This window comes from Pteronotus mesoamericanus, unplaced genomic scaffold (genome assembly GCF_021234165.1).
Source record: "Pteronotus mesoamericanus isolate MK-2021 breed Mesoamerican mustached bat unplaced genomic scaffold, CSHL_Meso_final contig_100, whole genome shotgun sequence".
In the NCBI taxonomy this organism is placed as follows: domain Eukaryota; kingdom Metazoa; phylum Chordata; class Mammalia; order Chiroptera; family Mormoopidae; genus Pteronotus; species Pteronotus mesoamericanus.
Window position 1 is genome coordinate 13,545,733 of NW_026554999.1, and position 26,187 is coordinate 13,571,919.

General features: G+C 38.4%; 1 pseudogene; it reads left to right on the plus strand.

The window, feature by feature from the left end:
- Positions 1 to 22,832: 22,832 nt before the first annotated feature.
- Positions 22,833 to 24,219, plus strand: LOC129078052 (elongation factor 1-alpha 1-like; annotated as a pseudogene).
- Positions 24,220 to 26,187: the final 1,968 nt, after the last annotated feature.

Genomic DNA, 26,187 nt, shown 5'->3' on the forward strand with positions numbered 1-26,187 from the left:
AATATTTAGTTAACAAAGTCCTCTTATATATATTATCATTTAATAATATCTAGCAACTACTGTTTCCATGGTTAATGTTCAGCCAGAACACACTAGTCTGACATATCAAAAAGTACACATTCTGATTTGTCAGCACCTGTGTGGTACCAGCAGTTAGATATTTTTAATACTGCTCTTGACTCTATCAAATTCTGATTCAGGTAAAATTAAATTGAAAAGAGAAAACCTGAGTAAACTTCAATGAATAAATCAGTATTTTCTTAAATCTATCCTCCCATTTCTTTCCACCTTCCCACATACACACTCTAAGTCAGCACTTGAGTTGGGGCAGGGAGAGGAAATTCTACCCACCAGTTCTAAGAATGCTCCTCTTCACATGAAGGGAAATGTTCTTCACAGTTTTTACACACACACAGACCTCACACATTCACTCACACACACATCACCCCACTCATACATAACACTTCAGACACTCGCATACCACATGCATACCCAACACTCTCAAATACACTTCTTTTCTGTAACTCGGTGGAAACCTCAGTTCCTTCATTCAACAGACTTTACTGAACACTGCTAGGTACCAAATAAGTTCTAGAAATACAAAAAATGATAATAATAATAAGGAAAAAATAAAGCTGGATCCTTATCCAGCACCACATGCAAAGCCCCACACAAACTCTAACTGAATTAATTATGTTCTTAGTCACTTCAAACTACTATAAACTGCTAAATAAAATGACATAGATTGGTTGGCTTAAAGAATAAACATTATTTCTCACAGTTCTGGAGGCTGGGAAGTCCAACATCAACGTGCCGGCAGATCTGCTTTCTGGTGAGGACCCACATCCTGGTTTGCACATGGCATCTTCTCATTGTATCTTCATGTGGCAGAAAACAGAGAGAGAAGAAGATAACTCTCTGTTTTCAAAATAATAAAAATTAAAAAAACTCACACATGCAGACAACACTGGTGATTGCCAGAAGGAAAGGGGGTTGGGAGGAGATATAAAAGGGGATAAATGGTGACAGAAAGAGACTTGACTTTGGATGGTGAACACACAATACAATATACACATGATATATTATTGTACTGTACATCTGAAACCTATATAATTTTGTTAACAAATATTACCCCAATAAATTCAATAAAAATTAAAAGAAAACAATGAAATTGTATTTAAAACTTTGCTCAGAATGACAAATATGACCACTCATATCTCAGTGATTAAAGCCTGTTAAATCTGTGAGCTGGAAAGTCAACTCAGCATGGCTGAATTGGCAAGAGAAAAAATAATTCTGAGCAAATATAATTTTTTTTAATTTATAAATCATGTTTATTCTATTACACTCAGTTTTCTCAGAAACTGAGTTTTCTGAGTTTTTTACCCCTTTACCCCCCTCTACCCATCCCACCCCCCGCCACAGTCAATTCCCACTCTGTTATCCATGTCCACGGGTCACTCATACATGTTCTTTGTCTAGTCCCTTCTTCTTTCCACCACTGTCCTCTTTCCCCATCCCCTCTGGTCACTTGCAGTCTGCTCCATGTCTCCGTGCCCATGGTTTATTTTGTTCATTAGTTTATTTTGTTGAATAGAGTCCACTTATAGGTGAGATCATATGGTATTTGTCTTCCACCAGCTGGCATCTTTCACTTAGCATAATATTCTCCAGTTCTATCCATGTTGTTGCGAAAGGAAGGAGTTCTTTCTCTTCTTTTCTTTCTTTCTTTCTTTCTTTCTTCCGTCCTTCTTTCTTTCTTTTTAAATGAAGATTGATTTCATTTATTTTTTTAAATGTCAAAGTTAATTCTAAAATATTAAAAAATTTTAAAACCATTATAAAGTCTCAGCAATTAAATCAACATGACACCAGCACAGAAATAATCAGGTAGACCAATGAAATATAATGAACATTCTAGAGACAAATGTATATATCTGTCTAACAATGTAATATATGATTAAGTTGATAGTTCAAATGAATGGATAAAATAAGGCTTATTCAACAAATAAGGTGCATGGACCACTATTACTTGAAATAAAACAAATATAGAGCTCTATTTCACACATTACACAAGAAATATTCAGGTGAGTTAAAAATCAATATATAGAATCTAAGACGTTTTAGAAGAAAATAGAACTAATTTTTTCAGGACCTGATGTAAAATATTCAAACCCAAAGGCTATAAAGTAAATATTGACAATATGGCTATATTAAACATTTAACTATATAGTAATATACATATAAAAAAAGTTAAAGGACAAGGAATAGAATAGAAAAGTATTTACAACACATCTAAAACAGGGTTAATAGGTTTTTTTCTTTTTTGTTTCTTTCTTTTTTTAGGGAAAAAGTTCTACAAACCTTTAATCAATAAATGGATAAAGAATGCCAAAAAATCATTTAAAGCTTTTTTTAAAAAAAAAAATAGAAAGAGGCAAGAAATATACTAAAACAGGTTTAGTTTCAGCAAATAGTAAAGGAACAAAGTAAATCATTGTCACAATCAGATCAATCAGTATTAAAAATATTGGTAATATCAAGAAAAAGGAACTGGGTATTCATAGAAATTTTTTCTTCATCTTAAAGCAGTCCCTTTAGCATAATTTGCAGTGCTGGTTTGGTGGAGGTGTAGTCTTTTAGTCATCTTTTGTCTAGGAAACTCCTTAATTCACCTTCTATTTGAATTGAGAGCCTTGCTGGGTAGAGCAGTCTTGGTTGCAGGCCTTTGCTTTTCATTACTTGGAATATTTCTTGCCATTCCCTTCTGGCTTGCAGTGTTTCTGTTGAGAAGTCAGCTGTTAGCCATATTGGGGCTCCCTTATATGTTACTACCTCTTTCTCCCTTGCTTGCTTTAGGATTCTCTGTTTGTCTTTGATATTTGCCATTTTAATGATGATGTGTCTTGGAGTGGGCCTCCTTGGGTTCCTCTTGAATGGGACCCTCCATGCTTCTTGGACTTGTGTGACTTTTTCTCTCCTCCAATTAGGTAAGTTTTCCATCATTACTTTTTCAAACAGGTTCTCTATCCCTTCCTCTTCCTCTTCTTCTGGCATCCCTATTATCCAGATATTATTACATTTCAGGTTGTCCTGCATTTCCCCCAATGCCTCTTCATTCTTTTTGAGTCTTTTTGCATTTCCTTGCTCCTTCTCAGAGCTTTTTTCTACCTTATCCTCGAGCTCACTGATTCAGTCCTCAGCTTCACTGAGTCCGCTTTTGATTCCTTCTACTCTGTTCTTCAATTCAGAAATTGTATACTTCATTTCTTCTTGTCTCTTCTTGATAGTTTCTGTGTCCTTTTTCATGCTGACATGGTTTGCAGTAAGTTCCTCGTAGTTTCCCTGCAGTTTTTGGTAATTCTCTCTGAGCTCACTGAGCTCATTGAACTTCCTCAGAACTGTTGTTTAGAACTCAATATCTGATACTTTATTTGCCTCTATTTCATTTATTTCTTTTTCTGGGGATTCTTCCTTTCCCTTCGAGTGGGGCATATTTCTTTGTCTTCCCATTATTTGTGAGACTCTTCTCTTTTGCTTCTGATTCTTAAGTTGATCTGATTTGATCTCCTGACTTTGTGTTGTGAACTTCTATGGTTGGAGACCACTATTTTTACTTTCTGGATCTGCCTCTGATAATGTCAGATGTTGCCCCTGTCTGACCTTAGGCAGTCTGTTCAAGACTTCCAGTAATCTACTGTTTGTGATTTTCTCATTCAGCTGTTAATCTATTCACTCTGCACTCAGCAGGGCGCCTTAGACAGCTGGGGGGGGGCGGGGCGGAGTCCCTCCTGGAGGTGGGGTTATTGGGTCCTCTCTAGCTGCATCCATATGGGGGAGGAGTCCGGAATGGGTCTCGCCAGCTACTCTTTCCGTTCTCTCCCCAAAGCCTCCATCTCCAGTCTCTCCTCAAGTGTCTCCTGACCTCTGTGCACCTCCTTTAGCGAGGGATCTACTATCTGTGGCTCTTACTCTGCATTTGACAGGCAGCTTAGACAGCACAGGGAGGGGTGGAATCCCACCTGGGGGTGGGGCTTTTGGGTCCTTTGATGCTGGTGCTGCTCAGGGGGCATGGTCTCTGCAAGACCAAGATGGCTGCTGCTGCATGGGGGATAAGTCAGCACCAAGATCCCGAGATCCTGCTGGCTATTCTCTTAGTTCTCTCCCCAAAGCCTCCTTCCCCAATCTCTCCTCAGGAGTTTCTAGCCCACTCTGCCCCAGCCTTTGCCAGAGACCAGGGTAAGTGGCTACAAATAAAAATTTATGTGTTGGCCCTTTAAACAGTTCTTTCCATCTCCAGCCCCCTGTCTCTGGCAGAGAGCAACCCTGCCGCTTTTCACAGCTTGCTGTTTTCTGTGTACTTTTTGGGCTCTGGTGCTGTGGGCTAGAGATCCCCGCTTTTGGTTTAGACCCTGCTCTTCTCAGGGGGATCAAACTGGCTGTTTCAATATCCTTCTGGTGCTGCCGCCCATGGGCGCTCTGCCCTCCTTCTCAAGTCTCTGCTGCACTCCTTACCAGTTAGATTGTGCTAAAGCCGAGTCTTCTGTCTCCAAAGTTAAAAGCCGATTCTTCTGTCCCCTCTCGCTATTGTTCAGGTGTTTGTTCCAGGTGATTTCTCCACAATTTAGTTGTAATTCCAGGTTGGTCCTGGGAGGAGGTCAGTGTGACTTCCTCTCACTCCTCTGCCATCTTGATTTTCTGAGCAAATATAATTATTGCAGCAAAACATTTATGGTATATGGAATAAAAATATAAAACACTTATCAACTAAAAATTGTGTAACAGTTGATTGAAATAACAGTACATTGCATTTGAGAATCAAAAAGGCCACTTCCCCCCTCAATTCTTACCTATATTACTATATTTCTGTGATATTATATGATTCCGTTGTCCCACCTTCTGAAATATCACCTACAATATAAGGTTTCAGTTGAGAAAGCAAGAAAGTATTGTGTTACTTTAAGAAAAAAATTAACCAAAGGAGTAAAAGACCTGTACTCTGAAAACTATGAGACATTAAAGCAAGAAATTGAAGAAAATACAACACCCCTGACTGGTGTGGCTTCATGGATTGAGTACTAGCCAGGGAACCAAAGGGTAAATGGCTGAATTCCCAGTTAGGGTGCATGCCTGGGTGGCAGACTGGGTCCTAGGTGAAGGGCATGTGAGAGGCAACCACACATTGATGTTTCTCTCCCTCTCTTTCTCCCTCCCTTCTTATCTCTCTAAAAATAAATAAATAAAGTCTTTTTAAAAAAAGATACAACAAATGGAAGGATACACCATGCTCATGGATTGGAAGAATTAACATCATTAAAACGTATATACAACCCAAGGCAATCTACAGGTTCAATACAACCCCACCAAAATATCAAATGTCATTTTTTCACAGAACTAGAACAAATAATTTTAATATTTATATAGAACCACAAAAGACCCTGAATAGCCACAGGATATTGGAGATCTAGAGAAAAGAGAACAAAATTAGAGGTACCATACCACCTGATATCAAACTATCCTGCAAGACTATAGTAATCAAAACAGTTTGGTACTGGAATAAAAACAAACACATATATCAATGGGACGGAAAGAGAGCCCAGAAATAAACCTACACCAATATGGTTAACTCATCTATGACAAAGAAACGAGTATATACAATGGAATAGAAACAGTCTCATCAGTAAATAGTGTTGGGAAAACTGGACAGATACATGCAAAAAAATGAAACTAGACCACTTTTTTACACTATATACAAAAATTAATTCAAAATGGATTAAAGACTTAAATGTAAGACCTGAAACCATAAAATCCTTAGAACAAAACCTAGGCAGTAAACTTACTGGCATCACTTCTGGCAATATTTTTTTAAATATCTCCTTCAGGTAATGGAAACAAAAGAAAAAATAAGCAAATGGGACTATATCAACCTAAAATGTTTTTGTGCAGCAAAAAAAAAAAAAAATCAACAAAAACAACTTACTGAACATAAGAAGATATTCACCAATGATACATCTTAAAAGTGGTTAATATCTAAAATATTTTCAAAAACTTATACAACTTAACACCAAAAAAACAAACAATCCAATTAAAAAATGGGCACAGGACCTGAATAGACACTTCTCCAAACAGGACATACAAATGGCCAATAGACATATAAAAAGATGCTCAACATCTCAAATCGTCAGAGATATGCAATTTAAAACCACAATGGGCTATTACCTCACACCTACCAGATAAATGTCATCAATAAATTAACATTGTTGTTAACATTAATGCTGACAAGGGTGTGGAGAAAAGGGACCCCTTGTGCACTGTTGGTGGGAATACAGATTGGTGCAGCCACTGTGGAAAGCACTATGGGGTTTCTTCAAAAAACTAAAAATGAAATTGCCTTATGATCCAGAGATTCTACTTCTGGAAATATATCTGAAGAAACTAGAAACATTGATTCAAAAGAAATATATGCACCCCTATGTCCATTGCAGCATTATTTACAATAGCAAAGATATGGAAGCAAGCTAAGTGCCCATTAATAGATAACTGAATAAAGAAGAGGTAGTACATATATGCCATGGAATATTATTCGGCCATTAAAAAAGAATGAAATCTTACCATTTACAACAACATGAATGGACCAGAGGGTATTATGCTACATGAAATAAGTCAAAGAAATAAAAATTCTATATGATTTTGCTTATATTTGGAATCTAAAAAACAAAATAAACAAGCAAACAAAACAGAAACAAACTCATAAATACAGAGAACAGACTGACAGTTGCCAGATGAAAGGGCATTTGGGGAACTGGTAAAAAGGGTGAAGGGATTAAGAAGTACAAATTAGCAGTTACAAAAGAGTCACGGGCATATAAAGTACAGCATAGGGAATATAGTCAGTAATGTTGTAATAACTATGTGTGGTGTCAGGTGGGTACTAGACTTATTGGGGGAATGACTTCGTAAGGCATAAAAATGTCTTGTTGTTGTGTTGTACACCTGAAATTAATATAATATTGTATGTAAACTTTAATTGAAAAATAAATTTTTACAATAGCAATATGTAACTTTACGACAATTAGACTGCCAAAATTTAGAAAGCTAGATAATGACAGGTGTTGGCTGGGGTGTGAGACTATGATGCCCAAAAGGGAAAATAAATAAGACCACTATCACGGTAAAGAATAATACTACCATAGAAATTGGAAATATTGTTAAATGCATTTTTGGGCCCCTACTATGATCCATTCCCTGTCCTGGTCACCTTAACATGCATTGTCTTCTTTAATTCTTGAAACAACAGATTATTATTCCCACTTTCTACCAGAATAAGGAAACTAAAGCTTTGAGTGATTAAAGGGCACACCTAAGGTAACACAGCTGCAGACAACTGAATGGACATTTAAACCAATGTCCTCTGAATCAAAGACCAAGGTTCTTTCTCCTACATCAGAGTTCTCTCCATTTCTCTCTACACCACACAGCCAGAGACATGCTAGTGGACCCAAGAAAGAAAGCTAGTTTTTAGAAATAAGTTAATACAATTTGCCTCTGAAGACACTGTATAAGTTAATAAAATCAACTCTTTGGGAGAGTTCATTAATGATCTTTTCTAGTTATGCAAAGATAGGACCTTAGTCTGGGTTACATACTGAGAGGAATTTTGAGATTTTCACTGGCAGGCTCAAAAGGGTGAGAAGGGAATGAAGGTGTTAAAGGATAAAAGGAAAGAAAATGGTCATGGGATGAGAGAAGGGATCCAGAAACATGACACAGCCCAAGAAAGAACTTATGAGAAAGAATGCTTGTTGTGGGGGAATGATAGAGACATATTTAGAAACAGAAACACTTGAAAGCAACACGAGCGAGTTTCCCATTCTGTTCTGAGCTGGCCCTCCAGGATCCCAGTCTTCTAAGAGAGTCTGCAGGAGGCCACAGCCAGGTTCTTCGTATTCCTGCTCCACAGGCCCCTCCCTATGGATCCCCACCAGAATCTGACAGTGGCATCAGCCAGGGCATGGGAGGCACTGCAGACACAATGTTCAGTCTATAGGCTACACTGACCATGGTTCAATCTGGCAGAATTGTTTTACCCGATATATACATACACTCAGTCTCTTTACCATTTCATGTCATTTGTCTGGTGCTCAAACCTCTCCAAAAGTCCCTCCCAGACCTTAACTCTGGATAGAGCTAGCTACACTATGGGATGCCTCTCCTCTAATATTCACTTTATTTACTTGGGACTTTTCTTATTATGATTTCATTATCATGGTAGAGAGAGAGATGATGCAGCCAAGGCAACCCAGAGGAGTGTATGCTCACTTCAGTCTCACTGCATGCCCTGGTTCTTTGGTCTGTTTGGCATGGAGTGAGGGAAAAAACAGGAAATACTTCCTGGAGGAGCAGATGACTGACCCAAATTTTAAAAGTTAAGTAATAGTTTGCAGATTGAGAAAGGGGAGCAGAAGCAATGAGCAGAGGTACAGAGGGAAAAATGACAAGGTGTGTATCTGAGGTAAAGTAAATATGAAGTGACTGGCCATAAAGAGGAACACAGGGCTCAGTGGAACATAGGACTGGAGAGGGCACTGAGCAGTGTGCATTTTACCCTGACAGTAATGAGATGCCAGTGAGAGGTGTTAAACTAAAGACTGACAGGCTCTGTTTTGTACTTTACTTAGCCTGACAAAGAATTACCTGTTATGAAGCCTAACAAAAAGTATTTTCTATTTTTTAATCAGTTGATAAAAAAATATTTACAAAGATTTTTAAAAATAAGCCACATTTAATCATTTGTTTCTCAAATTATTTGGGATATTTCAGAAAATATATGATACAGACACTATGCTAATTTTTAGAGTATGACAATGGAAAGACAGCTCTTATTTCTTGGGACACAAAGCTAATTTTAAAAAGGACATGAGAGTAGAACTTTGCACCAAGAAAGTAAGGTCACATGCAGAGATCCAGGTGGCCAGGACATGGTGTTGAAGGTAGAATACCACATTTCAGGGGAACGTCCAGCGGGGAAGGCCAGGAAATGGCCTCTTGAGGAGTGGCAAGTGGCTCCACAGTGGCTGTGGCTGCCAGAGCCAAGAAAACAATGTGAAGGACTGAGCAGAGAACAGCCCTTTTTCCTTGTAGCCCAAGGTATGTCTAGTATTATTTACTTTTGTAAAACATACAAACAAATATGTGTATACGTGTATTTAAAATGCATATTTTTAAAGCATGAAGGATGTGATTGATTTTTTATTTTCTTATCTATATTTTTAAAGTTTCTATAATAATAATAGTCTATAGTTGTTATAAAACAAAGTTATTTTTTAAAGAAAGACCCATGAGTTTCAATTGTCATCACAATATGAACCAGTAATATGAGTGCGGTGACACAAATGTAAATTTGGTAGAGGTCTGATGTTGACAGTTTTATTAGTAGTAGTAGAATAGAGTTCTGAGGCCTTGGAAAGCATACTTCATTGTCCACAACACTACTTCCAGTCTGGATTCCAAGTGGGGAGAGTGACACTGACAAACTAAAAGAGATATGTCCCCAGGAGAGTGAAGAGCTTAGAAACCCGTCTTTGAGAAATGACTGATGAAACTGCGGTATGTATCCCTGAAACCAGATTCCCTGTGTCTAGCATGAGAGTCAGTGCCAATCACAAAAAGGACTCATGTCTGGAAGAAAGATATAGATCATTTATATAGCTTAGGAGAACCAGTGGGTGGAAAAATAAGCAAGTTGATTTTCACTTACAACAGAAAAAGAAAAAGAGGACAAGACGGAGAAAGAGAAGGAGTAAAAGAAGGAAAAGAACCTTCTCATAATTCAAACTTCTTGAGAACTTGAATAGGCCAAATTGATGAGTCAGTCCATCATGGAAAATGTGCAAAATGCAGTTCAGGATCCATCTGTCAGGAGTAGCATAGTGGGGCTACTTTTATTGGAGAAAGACCCCTAACATTGTTTCTAATTCCAGAGTGTTGTAAAAATTCACTCACCCCCTTACTCACTCCAGCATACATGCTACAAAACAGGTGACAGGAAATAAATTAAATGATTGGGTTCAATAACCCACAGAAATTAAGAATAACTTAATTTCTCTTGAGTACAGCATGACTCATTCAAATCATTCACATTTCAGCAGTTTTTTTCTGTAGAGCTTAGAGAAATTATGAAATGTTAAATACATAATAAGTGAATTCACTTAAAGTTAGAATTCTCTCTTATTGTCACACCACAGTAGTAAAGCCTCTTGTCCATGTTCCAAATCTAGTTTCTCAAAAACAAAGAGTTGGTTTGGGGGTTTAGGTAACTATATAAGCCTTCAACTGAGAACACTCATAGCTGTAATCCTTTCACAAGGAGTTTTCTCACACAAAAAGCTATCCTACTACAGTGAATCCATTTTTACTTTTGAAGATGAGTGATAGACTGATCTATCTCTCACAAATACAAGGATGATGAATAATAATAAAAAATCATGTTATTTATCTAGGATATATATAAACTATTAAAAAATGTATCTCATTAGAATAACAAATAACATTACAGGCTTCCAGCCAAGAAGGAGGCATAGGTAGCTACACTTTGCCTCCTTGCACAACCAAATGAAGGACAACAACAAATTTAAAAACAAAAAATAACCAGAACTGCCAGAAAATCGAACTGTATGGAAGTCTGACAACCAAGGCGCTAAAGAAGAAACATTCATCCAGACTGGGAGGAGTGACAAAGACAGGTAACCAGGGCAGAGAGGACGCATAGCAAGGCAGCGGTGGGAGGACAAGGCAGGTGAGGCAGTACCTGGGAGACATTTGCATGCAGATAAACTGGAGGAACAGGTGGAGAGCAAGACAGACCACATAATCCAGGGTTCCAGTGAGGGAAAAGAAAACCTCAAAACCTCTGGCTGTAAATAACTGTGATGGGTACAGCAGCAGAAGAAACTCCCAGCCTCACAGGAGAGTCTGTTGGAGATACCCACAGGGTCCTACAATGTACACAAACCCACCCACCAGGGATTCAGCACCAGAAGGGCCCAATTTGCTTGTGACTAGTGGGGGAAGTGACTGAAAGCTGGCGGAGAGTGAGGCAAGCAGCACTGTTACTCTCAGACCCCTCCCCAACAGACAGCATCACAACTCACCAACCTGGGTTGCCCTATCCTGGCGAATACCTAAGGCTCCACCCCTTCCAACTATTTCCAAGGTGTGCTGAAACAAAGAAATATGGCCCAAATGAAAGAACAGATCAAAGAACCAAAAATAGAATTAAGTGATGAACAGATAGCCAACCTATCTGAGGCACAGTTCAAAACACTGGTAATCTAGATGCTCACTGAATTGGTTCAGTATGGTAGCAAAATGGAGGAAATAGCTAAGGCTATGCAAAGTAAAATAAAGAAAAATACACAGAGAACCAACAGTGAAGGGAAGGAAACCAGGACTCAAATCAATGATTGGGAGCAAAAGGAAGAGATAAAAATTCAACCAGAGCAGAATGAAGAAACAAGAATTCAAAAAAATGAGGAGAGGCTTAGGAACATCTGGGACAACTTGAAACTATCCAGTATCTGAATCATAGGGAAGCCAGAAGGAGAAGAGGAAGAGCAAGAAATTGAAACCTTATTTAAAAAAATAATGAAGGTGAACTTCCCCAATCTGGCCAAGGAAATAGACTTCCAGGAGATCCAGGAAGCTCAGAGAATCCCAAACAAGTTGGACCCCAGGAAGCACACACCAAGGTACATCATAATTAAATTACCCAAGATTGAAGATAAGGAGAGAATCTTAAAAGCAGCAAGTGAAAAGGAGAACATTACCTACAAAGAAGTTCCCATAAGACTATCAGCTGATTTCTCAAAAGAAATGTTGCAAGCAAGGAGGGGCTGGCAAGAAGTTTTCAAAGTCATGAAAGACAAGGGCCTACATCCAAGCAAAGCTGTCATTTAGAATAAAAAGGCAGAATGAAAGTGCTTCCCAGATAAGGTAAAGTTAGAGTTCATCATCACCAAGTTCTTATTATATGAAACTTTAAAGGGACTTATCTAAGAAAAGAAGATCAAAAACTATGAACAGTAAAACAAAGGAGAAAGGGGAGAAAGGGAGTGGAATAATGGGGGGGAAAGGTACAGGGAATAAGCAGCATAGTGGGTACAAAATAGGCAGGGGGAGGTTAAGAATAGTATAGGAAATGGAGAAACCAAAGAACCTGTATGTACAACCCATGATCATGAACTAACAGGGTAAGGGGAGGGAATTCTGGGGGGTGGGGCCATATAAGGTGGAGGAGAATAAAGGGGAGAAAAAATGGGACAACTGTAATAGCATAATCAATAAAATTTTTAAAAAGAAGTTAAAAAAGTTACATAATAGGAAATAACATATCAAATAAGCCTAATTTGCCTATTTGAATCATACATCAGACCTTATCATTGTTCCTTGTGCATGTGTGTTATATAAAAGTGCCTCATGAAAATGAATACCATTCAACCATTTCAGCTCCCCTAGAAGCATGTGGTCCTTGTCTGGAAGAGTTCCCCAGGTCCCTTGAGTTCTCCTGAGCAGGGTGGGGAGAATAAGTGGGGTGGAGTGGAGAATAAGCCAGGTCAGAGTCTCAGATCCCACCTGACAGAGCTCCAGGCTAGAGAGGTTTGCGTCCTGGTTAAGGAAGACCACAGTAATTTCCTGGCACACTGATCCTACAGAGGGAATAAAAGGTAATTCAAAGTGAAAACTGCTCAACAGATTGATCCACAACCAAAAGCAAGGCAAAAGTAACCCATGAAGCTCTAGATTTTATCCATGAAAACTGGTTAATGTTCACATTCTGATGTGGAAACCCTGGAGACACTGGTGTCTCCCCAGGGACCAGATTGAAATGGAATCAAGTCTTGACATTTGACATTTAATATTTAAAGGGCCTTTGCATATTTACTTGGTCCTCACAACTCTATCGAGAGAGAACTCTATTTTCCCATTTTACATATGAGAAGACTGAAGTTTCAGTCACTTCCACAAGGCCTTAAAGCTCACTTGAACCTTTCTGCCAGCAAACTCTACAATAAATACCTCCTCCAAAAGGGAAATTGTTCAGTGATGAAACTATCTCATGAAGCCAGAGCTTATTGTAGTTTGGGTTTGGGATATTGGGAGTATGTGAATTTGTGCTACTGTTTTCAGCTCAGACTCCTCAGGCTCAGGCAGTTCTCTGGGTGCTTACACATGACATAATTTTAACTGTTTAAAACATTAATTGAGAGCCTAAAACATTAATTGAGAGCCTACTAAGTATAGGATACTATCTGGGTGCTGGGTACCCAGATAAGAACCAGTCATACATCTTCCACCAAAGAAGCTCATTACAGTCTAGAGTCTCATACACCGAAAGAGAGGCTAGAAAAGGTGGAACTGTTTTCAGATCCAGGAATAAGGAAAAGGAAAGAAGAGGACAAATGCCCAGACAGGTGAAATAGCATGATGAAAGGCACATTTGCAGACAGTAAATTTTGAGGCTAAAATGAAAAGTACATGAGTGAGTGGAGAAATAAATTTCTAAACAAAGATGTGAACTCAATCTTAAAGAGCCCAGATTTTTAAAATGAGGAATTTGTACATTACTCTATAGGCCAAAGAAGGTTAATCTTCTCTTGTTAACCTTCTCTGTCCCTAAATATGTAATATACATGTTAATTTAAAAAATGGATGCAATGTAGAGCACTAAACTTTGGCCACATTTACATGAATGATTTGCATTTCACCCCTGTAAGATTCTTATAAGATTTTTTCCAGATTTTTCTCTGTTTTTTTTTCCTCTTAGCAAACACTGTTTTTAAGGTAAATAAATATGTAAATGTTACTTTATATAAAAAGGCTTGATGGTTGAAGAAAATTATCTCCAAAAACCTTGAAACTAATGAACCAAACAAACACATGCTAAATGACTTTTAAAATCCCTATAGGAAATAATTATAGTACCAGAATCTCATTGAGTTTACCATATTGTATATATTTTAAAATAGCTTAACATAGTAGCTCAGCTACCTTTGTTAGAAACTTGTTGACCTCAGGAAGATAACCAAAATATATTAACCTGACCCAAAAGTGATGCTGTCAGAAGACAACCCCATTTGGCTCTAATAGGACAGCTCATTTTGACAGTAAATCCCACCCAAGTTAAGAACATGCACAGTGTTAGGCCAGATCTACTTGTCCAAGAACACATGGGGACCAGACCTGCAAGTTCTTTACCAAGGTAAGGGATGTAAAAGAGAACGTCTCATGCTAGAGACTAGAAGGAATTCAGGATAAAAACAGTTTTCCAATCTCCTATATGATGGTGCTTCTAGCTCTCTTGAAGAAATGTCTATACTAGTAATTGGACCAAAATGTAGAGTCAACTCAAATCTCCTAATTTAACTTAATGAGCTAGAAACATGTCTTCACTCCAAATAGAGCCAGTCATTTATGTATTTAGTATCCACTTCTTTGGGGCTTCTCCAGGGTAAGTGTCTTTTAAACAGTACTTATGAAAATCAATCAACTAACCAACAAAACTCACTTACTCATTTATTTATTCCAAAAATTTAGTGAGTACCTGCTATACCCAGGAACTGGACACTGAGATTATAATGATGAACAACATAGACAATTCCTCCTCTCAAGATATTGGTCTAGCATTAAAAAATGATATAAGTATCTATTATATGCTGCTGTATGCTAAAAACTTAGGGTTAGTTGGAGAGAAACAGGAAGGGAGAAAGAGAAGGAATGAGGGAGGGAGAGAGAAAAATAATACTGTGATATTGTCCTGTCCTCAAGATTTTTTCAATCTAGTTGGAGTTACAAAACACAGAATCAACAAAAATGAAACTCTGCAAACTTAGGAATGATAATGTATTCTTCAAAATGATCTCTCTCTCTCTCTCTCTCTCTTTTTCTCTCTCTCAAGTCTCAACTTCAGTATCATCTTAGTAATGTGTCAGCAGTTTTTCTGTCAGTGAGGAAATTTGTCTGAAAAAGCCCTAATTAATGGGTCTTCCTCTGAAATCTGAGTTGAGATGCTAAAAGGGCTCTCCATGTGGGCACAAGGCAATTTATTCACATTTGAGAAATGACTCTGTAAAGAAAGGCTTCAAGAACATCATTATATTTGGAGTGCACCTGCTAGGAAGCCAATTGTTGGACATTATTAGATGATACCTCAGCAGCCAATGAGGCCTGAATGTATAATTTTTATATTTATATTCTACCAACATCCTACATTGTAAAATGTTGTTATTTTCCACAATTTTTGAACTGCTCCTTAGGCCCTGGTTCATTTACTTCTCTAAGTGTAATAATGACTTTAAGTTGGTGATTGTAAAGCACAAGATCAAGACATCACCTTGATGATAAACAGAAAATGTACCTCCAATTATCTCTACATGGTAGGATTTCATGTGATTTGTGCATTCATTTTAGAATTTTCTGTATCTTTAGTATAATTTTCAATAAATGTTTATTATTTTTGAAAAAAACAATTACTCTCCAAAGAAGAAAATGATGGCATCTCCCCACAATGCAAACATCTTAAAAATATAAAAACAGAAAATTTGAGCCATTATTATATATGTATGATATGTGAAGCACAGAAAAATGACATGGAACTAGATTACCTCTTGACATCACTTTTGAGCTAAAGCAGTCTTTTTCACAGTGTAAAGTTGTGACTCTAACACCAAAATTCAAGTGTGAAAGGATATAATTTTTTTTCTCATCTGAAAATTTATTTAAACTTAGAGTGCTACAAAGTCATTTGTGCACACTGTGCAGGCACACTCATCTTCATGTACACAAATGCCAGCTCACACATGTAGTTTTAGGTGTCAGTCACACCTAAAACAGTGATTGACACTCTTAGGAGGAAATTAGCAAATGTTTGTTCAATGAATGGATGATTTCAGTGAATGATTAAGTAAATGAATGATTGAAAAGTCCCTCTGAATGAAAGGGGCTTGGGAAGTTCCTTTTTACCAAGAAGAGTGAGCAAGGGAGAAAATACTATGAGACAAGGGTGAAGATGAACACAGAACCAGGTGAACCAGTATCCTGCATGCCATGGTAAGGAGTTAGACTGTATTCTTGGTAACACTGAGAAGTTTCTGATTGATTTTCAGCAGCACAAAGACTTGATTTGTGCTTTAACTCTGATGACTACAATTAAAATAAAATAGAGTTAAAGTGAAATATAAATGTCAAGTAAAGAGTGATAACACTAGTCAAGGAGACAGATGATGGTTGCTTAGATCAAGGTGGGGTTGGCAAAGGAAGAGAGAAGTAGATGGGTCCAAGACATTTTAGAGGATGGAGTCAAGATGACCACCAAGGTTCTGCTCTCATGACTAGGTGGATAGGGGAAAATTTTGCCAGGATGCAGAAGACTGGACAGGACCAGATTTGGTGAGAAAACTCAACAGTTCAATTTTGATGCTAAATTTAAAATGTGATATGAGACATCCAAAAAGAGATGTCACAAAGGCAGTTAGATGTGAGCCCTGAGCCCAGAAGAAATGTTCATCTAAAGAAAAAGAGTTTTTAAAGTCATCAGCATAGAGATTTTACGTAAAATCACAGAAAGGATCAGATCACCAAGGGAGAGAGTATAGACATGGAGAGGGTTCAGGATCAAGACCTGCAGAACTACAATAAGTGTTGACTTCAGCAGAGAGACCAGTTAAGAGGCAAGAAAACCCAGAAAGGATGGTGGTGTCACAGAAATCAAGAGAGGAGAATGTTACAAGAAGGAGGAAACTAACGTCTGGATGGAGAGTAAGTAAGAAAAAGATAGCAAAATGTTCACCAACTTGGCCATCAGTCATTGTTGACTTTGACAAGCAATTCTAGCAGAAACCAGAGTGGAACACAAAGAGCAGTGACAAAATGGAAATATCATGAGATTATTTCAAAATGTATAAATTTACTTCCATTATTTTCATAGATTCTCTCATTTGTTTGACAGTAGTGTCAGCTCTTTAAAAGAACAGTTAAATGGCCCTGGCTGGTGTGGCTGAGTTGGTTGGAGCATCATCCCACACACAAAAAGGCTACAGGTTTGATTCCAGTCAGGACACATACCTACGTTGCAGGTTCAATTCCTGGTCAGGATGTGTACAGAAGCAACTGATCGATGCGTCTCTCTCATATAGGTCTCTCTCTCCCTCTCCTGCCCCCACCTTCCCCTTTCTCTACAAATCAATGAACATGTCCTCAAAAAAGAATTTTTTTTAAAGAATAGTTAAATGAAAAAAATCAGAGTTGAAAACTTATAGAGAAAATAAACATGTTGAAAAACAAAATGTTAAAGGAATAAAAAGTAAGTTATGAAGGAATACACAGCACATTGATAATAGTGACTATTTCTGAGGGTAGGATTGTAAAGCATTTTCGTTCTTCTATTAAGTATTTGTGTAATATGAATTGTATGCAGACTATTTTTATAATTAGAAAAAAAGAAGTTTTATTCTGTTGTTTTGTTTTTTAGTGAATTCAAGGGCCAAACTGTGTAAAAAAAAAAAAAAGACAAAATTTAGAGGGCTTTGTTTGGTCTTGAGGCATTGTTTTCTTATTAGCAATTATTTTAAATTTTTTTGTTTTGTTTCACATGGCTTTACATTTTCTTTCTTTGAATGAAAAAAAGAAAATACTTTTTCAGAGCAGTTTGAAAATGTATGGCCGTTGCAATACATTCAGATACGGTCCCTGTGGGAACTTCGAATGTTGTCATTTTGTTCATCTCTACTTATATCCATTGATATAAATATAGTCTGTCTTAATCAAGACGAGCCTCAAGCTTACTTTTAACCCAATCATGACAGGAATTTGAATGTAATTGGTCAGTACAGTGTGGCTTAAACATTCTAACAGCTCTGCTGAGGGAAAGACCCTCCATTTTCCCAGAGGGCAGTCAGGTTTTGGTTAGAGCTCATCATAAGATGTTCTGTAAGGGAAATCTTTCAAAAGTCAGTCATCAACTTCCAAACTTTCCTCTAAAAAAATCTATGTATACATCAGTGCAAAGTAGTTTCTAACTGAAGTGCCACAGATGGGAGACCATCTTCAAACTTAAATTTAAATTATCTTCCTTCTGTCTGTTTTTATGGTGTATTTGATTAGTTTACTTTCTTTTTCCTAATAAATTACCAATTGGTGATTAGAGGAATGCAGTGTTTTCAAAGCAAAGTCAAGCAATTAGGGAGGACCTACAGCAACTGACCCATAAAAAGATCTGAATCTATTGCATATCCAAGTCAGTATGACCTGTGTTTATACACTTAAAGTGTTGCTGTAGCCAACTGAACAATGTTTCACTGGGAAAGTTTTCTTTCTTAACCTCCAGCATAACAGCTGTTTTCCAAGTAGGAAATTTCATTATTCTGGGGTGTGTGTTCAACTACAGATCCTGCTTTGCTTGTAAACTTGTCACTTTGAGTCTGGGTTCTGTATTTGTTGCTGAAATACGGAGGCAATATATCTGTGCTGAGAACCCACAGCATAAAGTGGTTTCTTTTCAATCAACTCCAGTGACCTACTGAACTGATGGGAGGGAACACAACATGAAGAACATGATCAATTAGCTCTGTGTCCTTCACAGTATTAAAGCTGCCAGTCAAGCCACCCTCCAACTCACATCTATTCCTGGATACATAATTTTTTCATTCCAGAACACATTGTCTATTTTATTTTTACAATCCAAAACAGAATTGCTGCTTTTTGTTTTATCAATTTGCAAAGTATACCTGATTCACTGCTATTCATTTTCCCCTTTCCCCTGCCTACCAAACATCTGTGCACTTTACAATTTTTTTCTCTCATACTGTTCTTCATTTATATCATTTCCTGACACTCTCAAAAAACAACCCAAAAAACCCTCTAAGAAGCCATTCATTTACTCATTCACATACAAGGTTATTACTCAGTCTGAGAGATATATAAAATATTATTTTATAAGGAATTAAAAGAGACATGAAGCTCAAATCATCCAATCTTCTCATTCCACAAGTGAGGAATGTCTAAACACAATGATATGTGGTAACCAGATTGGGTCATGGAGAGGTGGCTCTAACCTAGAACTGCTAACTGACAAAGCACTGAAGTTTTTATTTATATGCATAGATCAATAACAGCACTAAAGGAAGCATCACAATGACTTTGTATTATAATTATTTGGGACTCTTTGTCTTCCCCAGTAGATTGTAACATTCAGGAAAGCAGAGACAATGGTATGTTCACTCCATGCCCAGCAGCATGCCTTGTCCACAGCAGTTCTTAATAAAGTTGCCATCTTCAGTGTGTTTGCTGACTTTGTAGTTGGCCTCATGGTAACAAGATGGCTGCTGGTTAACCAGCACCACTTACAAACACAGCAGTGCCTGGCAGAAGAAGGACTTTTCTGGAATTACACCCAGCAGACCCCTTGTCACAACACATTGGCCAGAGTTGGGTCACCCAAGCATCTCTGGGACAATCGCTGGCAAGGAGCTTGGAGTCACCATGTCTGATTTTGTGAAGTCACCCACTTCTACGTAACACTGTGTAACAACCTAGAAGCTTGTTTGCATAGATAGACATGTAAATAAAAATGCAAACTGAAAGGTTATATGTACATTACAACTCAGCTTTGTAAAAATAGGCACAAAAAAAAAAGACTTGGTATATATACTAATTAAATAGCTTTATTTGGTGAGATAAAGGTGCTTTTTTCTTCTGTTGTTACTTCCTTCCTTAATATTGTAATATTGTTTTGTATTTTTTTTAAATTAGATGAGCTTTAATTTTCCTGTATGCACTCCAGCTCACCTAGACAAAAGTCTTTGACCTCTGATCTCGCCCATCAGGACTGACTACCTGGGGAAATGGATGCCAGGGCAGGTCTGCTCCAGGGACAGCTGGAGGCAGGATCCCCAAATAGCAAGCACTGACAGCAATTTTACTTTTCTCAACAATGTCCAATGAGAGTGAACTAAGAGTCACTGAGATAACTGGAGATGAGTCACATCACACTATTTGTGGAAAGTTGAGGAGATTGGCTTGGTTAGGGAGAGGTCTCCATCACCCTTCTGCCTCCTCTGCAGTCTCCTCAGAGGCTGACTAGCAAAGCAGGGTGGTGATGCTCTGGAAGATGGCACACCAACCTCACACACAGTGTGAGTGATGTGATGAGAAGTAAAGGAAGCTGCACCCTTGAGGAGCAAGTCAAATAAAAGCTCACTCCTGCTGGGCCACATTCATTGAGGGTGAACAAGCAAAGGAACAGAAATCAAGGCTGTCAAACTTTACAATATTGCTGTTGGATGACTTTCAAAAGTGGGAGGTTATACTGTTTGTTTGTTTTATAAAACTCCATTCTCATAGGTGTGACCAGAAAGCTTGTAAATGAGAACATGGTACTAAGCTACCAGCACAACACAGGGTAGAAATTTTCTAAGGCTTATGGATGGGGCATACCTCCAAGGGGAACTCCCAAAACAGGGTGTGCCATGGGCCTCTGAACAGTCCCATCCATTTGCCATTCTTAATGTCCTCCAAAAGGAGCAGAGTACTAAGGGTTGTGGGGTTTTTTTCATTTTAAATTTTTTTTGTATTATATACTCTTCTGTTACATACATGCGATTATTTTTTTTCTTTATTTTATTATTGTTCTGTTGCAGTTGTCCTAGTTTTTCCCTCTTTGCCCTTATGGGTCCAGCCCATCCCCTGTTCACAGTCAATCCCCACACCATTGCCCATGTCCATTGGTTATTCATACATGTTCTTTGACTAGTCCTTTCCCCTTCTTTCCACCATTATCTCCCTCCCTGGTCCCTTCTAGCTGCTGTCAGTTTTTTCCATGTTTCCACGTCTCTGCTTCTATTTTGGTCATTAGTTTACTTTGTTCATTAGATTCCTCTTATAAGCGAGATCATATAATATTTGTCTTTTACCAACTGGCTTATTTCACTTAGCATAATATTCTCCAGTTCCACCTATGCTGTTGCAAAAGATAGAAGTACCTTCTTTCTTTCTGCTGCATCATTTTCCATTGTGTAAATGTACCACAGTTTTTTGATCCACTCATCTGCTGATGGGCACTTAGGCTGTTTCTAGCACTTGACTATTGTAAATAGCACTGCTATGAACATGAGGATACATAAATCCTTTTGAATTGGTGTTTCAGGATTCTTTGGGTATATTCCCAGCAGTGGAATCATCACTGGGTCACAAGGCAGTTCAATTTTTAATTTTTTGAGGAAATTCCATACTGTTTTCCACAATGGCTGCACCAGTCTGCATTCCCACCAACAGTGCACTAGGATTCCCCTTTCTCCACATCCTCACCAGCACTTGTTGTTTGTTGATTTATTGATTATAGCCATTCTCACAGGTGTGAAATGATATCTCATTGTGGTTTTAATTTGTATCTCTCTGATGACTAGTGATACTCAGCATCCTTTCATATGTCTCTGGGCCCTGCATACATCCTCCTTGGAGAGGTATCTATTCAGGTCCTCTGCCCTTTTTTTTTAATCGGATTCTTTGTCTTCCTGGTGTTGAGTTGTATGTGTTCTTTATATACTTTGGAGATTAAACCCTTGTCTGATGTATCATTGACAAATATGTTCTCCCATACAGTAGGGTCCCTTTTCATTTTGATGATGATGGTTTCTTTAGCCATGCCGAAGCTTTTTAACTTGATGTCCATTTGTTTACATTTTTCTTTATTTCGCTTGCCTTATGAGATATATCAGCAAAAATATTGCTGCACAAGATATCTGAAATTTTACTACCATTGTTTTCCTCTAGGACTTTTATGGTATCATGACTTACATTTAAGTCTTTTATCCATTTTTCATTTATTCTGCTATATGGTGTAAGTTGGTGGTCTAGTTTCATTTTTTCTTTGCATGTACCAGTCCAGTTCTCCCAACACCATTTATTGAAGACTCTTTTTACTTTATTGTATGCTCCTGCCCTCTTTGTCAAATATTCACTTACCATAGAGACATGGGTTCATTTCTAGGCTCTCTATTCTGTTCCATTGATCTATGTGTCTGTTCTTATGCCAGTACCATACTGTTTTAATTAAAGTGGCCTTGTAGTGTAGTTTCATGTCAGGTATTGTGATCCCTCCAACTTTATTCTTCTTTCTCAAGATTGCTGAGGCTATTCAGGTTCTTTTTGGTTCCATATACATTTTTGAAATATTTGTTCTAGATCAGTGAAATATGCCATCGATATTTTAATAGGGATTGTGTTGAATATATAGATTGCTTTGGGTCGTATGGATATTTAATGCTGTTTATTCTTCCAATCCATGAACACAGTATATGATTCCATTTATTTGTATCTTGGTCAATTTATTTCATCAGTGTTCCTTAGTTTTCCAAGTACAAATCTTTTAACTCTTTTGTTAAATTTATTCCTAGGTACTTTATTTCTCTTGTTGCTATAGTAAAAAGGATTTTTTTTCACCTACCTTCTCTTTCTGATAGTTCACCCTTAGTGTAAAAAAAAAAGCCATTGATTTATAAATATCAATTTTGTATCCCAGTATTTTGCCAAATTCACTTATTGGATCGAGTAGTTTTTTGGTGGAGTTTATGGAGTTTTCCAGTTAAGTCAAGGAACATGTATAAGGGGCCCATGGACAAAGCCAAAGTGAGGAAGGATTGAGGATGGGACAGGGGAAAGTGGTGCCAAATGGAGACAAATGTATTTGAACAATAAAAAAAAAGAAAGAAAAAAGAAACAAAAAAAATGCCTTTCTAAATTTAACCCTAAAAAAGTTATTAAATAAATAAATCTAAGCCAAAATGGGAAACGAAAAGACTCACATATCAACACTGTGGTCATTGGACACAGATTCTGGCAAGTCTACTACTACTAACTATCTGATCTACAAATGTGGTGGGATCAACAAAAGAACTATTGAAAAATTTGAGGAGTTCTGCTGAGATGGGGAAGGTCTCTCAAGAATACCTGGGTCTTGGATAAACTGAAAGCTGAATGTGAGCATGGTATCACCACTGATATCTCCTTGTGGAAATTCAAGAACAGCAAGCAAGTATTATGTGACCATCATTGATGCCCCAGGACACAGAGACTTTATCAAAAAACATGATTACAGGCACATCTCAGATTGACTGTGTCGTCCTGATTGCTGTTGCTGGTGTTGGTAAATTTGACACGGGTATCTCCATGAATGGGAAGACCCTTGAGCATGCCCTCTGGCTTACACACTGGGTGTAAAATAGTTTATTGTTCATGTTAATAAAATGGACTCCACTGAGCCACTCTACAGCCAGAAGAGAAACAAGGAAATTGTTAAAGAAGTCAGCACCCACATTATGAAAATTGGTTACTACCCTGACACAGTAGCATTTGTGCCAATTTCTGGTTGAAATGGTGACAACATGCTGGAGCCAAGGGCTAACATGCCTTGGTTCAAGAAGTGTAAAGTCACCTGTAAAGATGGCAGTGCCAGTGGAACCTGCTACTTGAAGCTCTAGATTGCATCCTGCCACCCACTCATCCAGGTGCCAAGTCCCTGCATCTGGCCCTCCATGAAGTCTAAATAATTGGTGGTATTGGTACTGTCCCTGTGGGCCGAGTGAAGACTGGTGTTCTCAAACCCAGCATGGTGGTCACTGTTGCTCCAGTCAATGTTACAACTGAAGTCTGTTGAAATGCACTATGAAGCTTTGAATGAAGCTCTTTCTGGGCACAATGGGGGCTTCAGTGTTAAGAACATGTCTGTCAAATATGTTAGTAGTGGCAATGTGACTGGTTGACAGCAAAAATGGCCCACCAATGGAAGCAGCAAGCTTCACAGCTCAGGGGATTACCCTGAACAATCCAGGCCAAACTGGAGCTGGATATGCACCTGTGCTGGATTGTCGCACAGCTCACAGTGCTCACAAATTTGCTGAGCTGAAAAAGAAGACTGATTGTCATTCTGGGGAAAATACTGGAAGATGGTCAAAGTACTTGAAATCTGGTGATGCTTCCATCATCAATATTTTTGGCAAGCCAAAGTGTGTTGAGAGCTTCTCTGACTCTCCTCCTCTGGATCACTTTGCTATTAGTGACATGAGACAGATATCTGCTGTGGGTGTCATCAAAACAGTGGATAAGAAGGCTGCTGGAGCTGGCAAAATCACCAAGTCTGCCCAGAAAGTTCAGCAGGAGCAGGCTAAATGAATATTATCCCGAACACCTGCCACCTCAGTCTTAATAAGTGGTAGAAGAATGGTGTCAGAACTGTTCGGGAGAATCAAGATGTTGGAGGAGTGAATGGAAGTTACATTGACCTCCTCCCAGGACCAACCTGGAATTACAACTAAATTGCGGAGAAATCACCTGGAACAAACAACTGAACAAAGGCAAGAGAGGAGCCTTATAACCTCAGACAGACAGAAGAATCAGCTTTAGCACAACCTAACTGGTATGGAGTATGGTAGAGACTCAAGACGTGCAGGACATCCATGAGCAGCAGCACCAGAAGGATATTTAAATAACCAGTTGGATCCCCCTGAAAAGAGTGGGGTCTAAACCATAGCAGGGATCTCCAACCTAGAGCACCAGAGCCAAAAAGTACGTAGATAACAAGGCTGCTGTCTGCCAAAGAACCATTTAAAGGGCCAACACAAGAGTACCTATTTGCTGCCACTTACCCTGGGCTTTGGCAAAGGCAGGGGCAGAGTGGGCTACAGACACCTGACCAGAGATTGGGGAAGGAAGCTTTGGGGAGAGAACTGAGAGAATACCTGGCAGGATCCCAGTGCTGACTCCTCCCTGATATGGCGCAGCCATCTTACTCAGGCAGACCACTCCCCTGAGAAGCAACAGCTTGAGAAGATACAATTGCTACCCCCAGGAGAGACTCTACTCCTCTGTTGTGCCTAAGATGACCTGATGAGTGCAGCATGAATAGATTAACAGCTGAAGGAGACAGCCACAGACAGTAGATTACTGGAAGTCTCAAACAGACTGCCTAAGACCAGACAGGGACAGCATCTGACATCATCAGAGGCAGATCCAGAAAGTAAAAACAGCAGTCTCCAACCACAGAAGTTCACACCACAAAGTCAGGAGATCAAATCATATCAACTTAAGAATCAGAAGCAAAAGAGAAGAGTCTCACAAATAATGGGAAGACAAAGAAATATGCCCCACTCGAAGGGAAAAGAGGAATCCCCAGAAAGAGAAATAAATGAAAGAGAGGCAAATAAACTAGCAGATATTGAGTTCAAAAAATGGTTCTAAGGAAGCCCAATAGTCTCAGTGAGCTCAGAGAGAATTACCAAAAACTACAGGGAAACTATGAGGAACTTACTGCAAACCATGTCAGCATGAAAAAGGACACAGAAACTATCAAGAAGAGACAAGAGGAAATGAAGAATACAATCTCTGAATTGAAGAACACAGTAGAAGGAATCAAAAGCAGGCTCTGTGAAACTGAGGACCAAATCAGCAAGCTGGAGGATAAGGTAGAAAAAAGCTCCCAGAAAGAGTAAGAAAATGAAAAACGACTCAAAAATCATAAAGAGGCATTTAGGGAAATGCAGAACAACCTCAAACGTAATAATATACATATAATAGGGATATCAGAAGGAGAAGAGGATGAGGAAGAGATAGAGAACCTGCTTAAAAAAGTCATGATGGAAAACTTCCCTAATTGGAGGAGAGAAAAAGTCACACAAGTCCAAGAAGCACAGAGGGTCCCATTCAAGAGGAACCCAATGAGGCCTACTCCAAGACACATGATCATTAAAATGGCAAATACCAAAGACAAACAGAGAATCCTAAAGCAAGCAAGGGAGAAAGAGGTAGTAACATATAAGGGAGCCCCAATACAGCTAGCAGTTGACTTCTCAACAGAAACCTTGCAAGCCAGAAGGGAATGGCAAGAAATATTCCAAGTCATGAAAAGCAAAGGTCTGCAACAAAGACTGCTCTACCCAGCAATGCTCTCAATTAAACTGGAAGGTGAAATAAGGAGTTTCCCAGACAAAAGAAGGCTAAAAGAATACACCTCCACTAAACCAGCACTGCAAAATATGCTAAAGGGACTGCTTTAAGATGAAGAAAAAGTTTCTATGAATACCTAGTTCCTTTCACAGTCACCAATACTTGATATTACCAATATTTTATACTCATTAATCCAAT